The 5399-nt window shown below is 37.7% G+C and overlaps 1 long non-coding RNA gene across 1 annotated transcript; it reads right to left on the reverse strand.

Moving 5' to 3' along the window:
- Positions 1-3362: 3362 nt before the first annotated feature.
- Positions 3363-4741, reverse strand: LOC124889282. Its single transcript, XR_007048128.1, has 2 exons — positions 4620-4741; positions 3363-4076 (listed from the first exon to the last, which is right to left on the reverse strand). It is a non-coding gene; the product is annotated as an uncharacterized LOC124889282 (long non-coding RNA).
- Between the last annotated feature and the right edge of the window lie 658 nt (positions 4742-5399).

Consider the following 5399-nt stretch of genomic DNA (forward strand, 5'->3'; position numbering starts at 1 on the left):
ACTTCAGAATCAAGTATGACAAAATCTGCAGGAAATATGAAACTTGTTACTTTAACTAGAACATCATACAAGATACCCACAGGACGTTTCACAGATCTATCAGCCATTACTAGTCGCATATTAGTGAGTGTAGAATTGCCTAAACCCAACTTCTTGTAAACAGCTAGTGGCATAAGATTAATGCTTACCCCTAGATCGCACAGTGCCTTAGCAAAATCGAGAGGTTCGATCGTGTATGGAATAGTGATATCCCCTGGATCCTCCTTCTTCTGTACCAAAGACTTTGTGGAAATAGCGCCACAATAATGGAGATTATCCTCTAGCTTGTAGCTAACTGCCCATTTTTTTGTAACAAGGTCTTTCATAAACTTAGAATATCCTGGCATTTGTTCTAATCCCTCTACCAATGGCAAATTTATTGTCAACTGTTTAAGCATTTCCATGAATTTTCCAAATTTTGTATCTTCGGCATGCTTCTTCAGTCTGTGTGGAAAGCGAGGTAGTGGTCTCGGGAGAGTGGTGACCACTGCTTTTTTTATTTTCTTTCTTCTTCCCTACGCCATCATTCGACTGATGGTTAAGGTGATTATCATCATTATCCAACTTCTCATCTTTATCTAGATTGTTTCCATCGTCATTATGATCTTCTTCGATCACATCATCAATAACATCTTTGCCCACAAAAGGGCCTGCTAATGTCTTACCACTTCTAGTGGTAATTACCATACATGAACCATCATTTTGAGGGTTCTATACTGTATCACTCGATAGAGTTCCACTCTTTCTCTGGTTGGCTGAGATAGATAATTGGTTTAGTTGTTGCTTTATCTATTTTATCAAAGCGGAATGGGCTCAACTGTTTGGATCAAAGAGGATACATCCCTTTTCATCTCCTCACGGCTCTTCATGAATTGAACAAATATGTCTTCCATGGATGGTTTTCCTGAACTAGATGTAGTAGCTTCTCTGTTCCCACGAGGAACATATAACCCACTTCTGTCATTTTTGTTCTTCCAATTTCCTTGGTTGTGGTCCCTGTAACCAGATTTATCATAGTAGTTCCGACCTTGGCTTCCTTGTCCATTGCCTCATAAACCCTATGATTGTAGAGATAGTTTGATTCTTCTTCATCTTCAGAGTCATCTCGCCCTTGTGCCCCGACTGCTTTACTCTCTCTGTCTTTCCAGATAGTAAATGCTTGGTCAGAAGATCCATCTGTGTTCTTAAATGAGCCATATCTTGCTCACATTAATCTTCTCTTCTACGCTATTCTGGAGTCATCCCAATAGACGCAGCAGGGTTTGCTACTACAGAATTCCTGGTATGTGAAGCTCTACTTTGTTTTGTCATCTAGTCAAGCATCTGTGAGGCTTCTTAGAAAGTAAGATCCACAAATGATCCACCAGCTGCATTGTCCACAACCTGCCATGTAATAGAATTGAATGCCCTATACAGTGTCTCAATCAAGTGTATATTGGTCATGTTATGATTCAAACACTGCATCAGTTTCTTCTTAAATCTCTCCTACACTTTGTGGATAGCTTCGGTTGGGAACTGTCTGAAGTTACTGGTTTCGTCCCTCAGCTGGACTCTTCTGGAGGGTGGAAAAAACCTTTCTAGGAAAGCATCTCTCAATTGCCTCCAGTCGATTATAGAAGCTGGCGTCAGTTCAGTTAACCATAGTGTTGCGAGAAAATGGAAATAATCGAAGGCGGATTGCATTTTTTCCAACTCTCAGAATTTTAAAAGACCTGCATACAGTGATAAAATTCACTAAATGCATATTGGGATCATCTCTCGGAAGTCCACCAAACAATCCATTCAGATGAAGAAGTTGAATCATGGTTATTGTGATGTTGAATTTGGAACCTGGTGACAATGGTGGGAGAACAATAGCTCCTGTTGCTCTGACTTCGTCCATTTCATCTTCATAATCGTACGGATCAAATTGTACCAGTTGACGATCTTGTCTTTCTCCATAAGGGCAACTTCTGTACGCATTTCTGTTTATCGGTACAACTACATCCTTTGCATGCCTTTGATTTCCCGGCATCAACAATTCATCATCCCCCAGGTCCATGTCATCCGTGTTATGTACCCGACCTGGGTTATCTATGTTTTGTTGATGTAATTAAGTGTTAGCCAAAGCGGCTAATCTATCTATCTCTTGTTGATTTACCATTCTACCGATCAATTGCAGATCGGGATCAACTGGTAATAATGGTTCTCCTGAACTTCTTATTTTTGGCATCAACAAAAATAATCCCATAACTAACAAAAACAACAAATAACGTAAAATTCAAAAACTTAACTAATCAGTAAATTTACACAACTACGGTAATGGCGCCAAAATTTGATACGCAAAAATTATACCTCTCTTACGAGCATGTAAGCGGTCGCTGTCAAATATAGAAACCAACTAGGTTGGGATCAAATCCCACAGAGAATAAGGTGTCAATACAAGTTATTTATGATGTAACTAAATAATCGTTAGTAATTTACTGTAAATGGGGGGTTTGGAGAATAGAAAAAATGGTATTGAATACTTTAAACTAAAACTTTCTATTATAAGGTTTTAGATATGATATGATGGGAAACCAGGGTTATCGTTACCAAGATGTTCAAACAGATTAGGTTTTAAATCAGTTTAGATTTCTAATGAACTTTTCAATTGCAAGACGATTAGAATCCTATTATTTACCCATTCGTATCCCAACCTCAGTAGGTAGTGCACCCGTTAATTCTCTCGAACTTAAAGGATGTGTTTTCTATTCAACTATGTTCCTATTCAACTATGTTCTTATGTAGGCAAATCCGACTAAGACATTTGCCATTAAACTAAAGACTAACGTCTTTTGAGTCCATGTAACCCTTTATTTTCTTAACATACACTTTCCTTCTGAATAAGTGATGTTTGTGAGCTCGCCCTTCAATTGCAATCAAAAGAATCGTTACAATTCTCGACAAGCACCTTCCTCTCAGACAAGTGATTGCTTCATTGAAGTAACCTAACACCACCTTCCTCCCAGACAAGTGATGTTCTACTACTGACTCTTCTAGTTTCCAACCATGGGCTTACCTTTCAAGTTGCAACTAAGAGAAATCGTTACATTGCTCGACTAGTACTTTCCACCCAGACAAGTGATTGCTTCATTGAAGTAACTTAACAACACCTTCCTCTTGGACAAGTGATGTTGTAGTGCTGACTCTACCAAGTTGACGCCAAGAAAGATCATTAAAGTACAAAAAGGTTTATACAATATCAATTACTTATGGAACTTAAGTAGATTCACAACCCATACTAGTTATTTGCATCAAGGCTCCCATAAACCCAACTATGGGAGATTAGCCACACATTTCCATAGAAGAAGCAAAAAATATCATTATGTTGTTCATAAATAATTTAAGATCTATTTACAACAATGACAAGAATGTGTTCTTGAGTCTTCAGTACAAATAAAATGATTAAAATCCCAAAGCTAAAGCTTACTTCCCACAATATGCCAAGTTACAAAAGAAGTAGAAAAACAAGATACAAAAGAAGGGTAGAGAGCTAGATCTGGAAATGTAGATCTCAGATCTAGCTTCCAAAAGAAAAGTCAAAGGTAGGTGGGAATGAAAGAAAAACACTAAGCTAAGAAGGAGGCTAAGAAAGTGTGGAAGATAATAATGAAAATGTAAGAGTGTCTGAAATAAACCCTATCACTTAGTATTTATAGGACTCTTGAAATCAGGGTTTCACATTTAAAACTTGAAATTTGTCGCGCCAAGTGTAACGGTGCACGTCGACGATCTGTCGCATGTCCGACGGTCCATCGCACGTGACCATTGCTTGATTCCAATGTCGATGGATTTTGCTCAGCCACGACGGTGTCTTTTGATGGTCTGTCGTAAGTCCGATGGTCTGTTGCATGCCATCGTCGCATGATTCCAGTGGCCTGGTCTTCTGCTCCTTTGCAACGGTGGGTCCCGACGGTCCGTCGAGGTTCTGCCGATCTGTCAAACTCTCCATCGCATGTAATTTTCTTCTGGTTTTGCCCATTTTCTTAAGTAATTTATCCCACTTGGGTTTTGTCCTGAAAACACTTAAATACAATATCAAATACAACATTAGTTGATCAAACATGCATTTATCTTAAGAAAAAGGCCTAAAGATGTTCCGTCGGAAGCCGGAACATCAGATAGCATGCATATATCATATTGTCATAAGTTCATCAATCTAGTTTCATAAGCACCCCATCAACAATCATAACATACAACAATATCATATAAGTCATTATCTTCACAAGGTTAAAGCATGCATTTGTCAATTAGGTCATAATTTAGCAATAATGCATGATTTATAGTTTCTTAGGCATTTTATCAAACACCTTACATGTACAACTTAGGCATAGGTGTAATCATCAAATTATACATCATGAACAACAAAGTTTACATGTTTCCAACTCACATGATATCATAGATTCATAAAAACACATAAAGATTCCAACTTAGGAATCATTCAACATCAACAACATGATCATCAACATCCAAAAATATAGACATCAAAATTTATAATTTAAAACAGGGTTCTTGAGCTTTATGGATGAAAGGAATTCATAAATCAACACAACACATACCTTAGTTCGTTATTTCATGAAGTTTCACAAAGAGAATTTCTTGTAAATGGATCTTCTATGAACACCCTAGCTTGTGTTCTTGAGAGAATTTTGAGAAAAAGAGTATTTTTGCTTCAATTGGGGCTAAATCCCCTATTAGAGAGTATATATATGGTGGTAAAATGACCAAATTAACCCTCAAGACACGGAGGTTGAATGCTGAAAAACTAGGCAGCATGCTATGGAGCGTGCGTCACATACTCCATTCCTCCGAACTGGTGCATGCGTCGCATGCTCTATCGCATTCTAGGACCAGTGGAATGGACCATGTGACGCATGCTAATCGCATGATGCTACTGGTTTGAAATCCAAACATGCCCTAAACGGAGTCCAAAAATTCCAAAACTTACTCCAAATGTACTATTGTCTTGCCCCATCATAATGCAACTTGAAAATAAAAAAATGGAGGTCGGGAAGGTCGTCAAATAAATCTTCGAAGTTTGAAGGCTAAAAATGAGACTAAGTGTTGAATACTTAGCTAAAATTTTTTAAGTGTTGGAGCTTTTAAAAAGCTTAAGGAGCTTAACAAGTTGATTTCGACTTGCGATTTTGCGGGGTCTTACAAAAGCCAAGTATATTTATCAACAAAAATATAATAATATAATTTCTTGTCAAGAGATAAGACTGGTGATGGACCCCATAAATTACTAAGAATATTTGAAGCGGTTTAGAGCTGCCTAATGATAATTGAGTAAAAAGATGCCGATCTTCTTTATTAGATAAGCAAGAATTACAATAAAA

This window comes from Capsicum annuum, chromosome 12 (genome assembly GCF_002878395.1).
Source record: "Capsicum annuum cultivar UCD-10X-F1 chromosome 12, UCD10Xv1.1, whole genome shotgun sequence".
Classification (NCBI taxonomy): domain Eukaryota; kingdom Viridiplantae; phylum Streptophyta; class Magnoliopsida; order Solanales; family Solanaceae; genus Capsicum; species Capsicum annuum.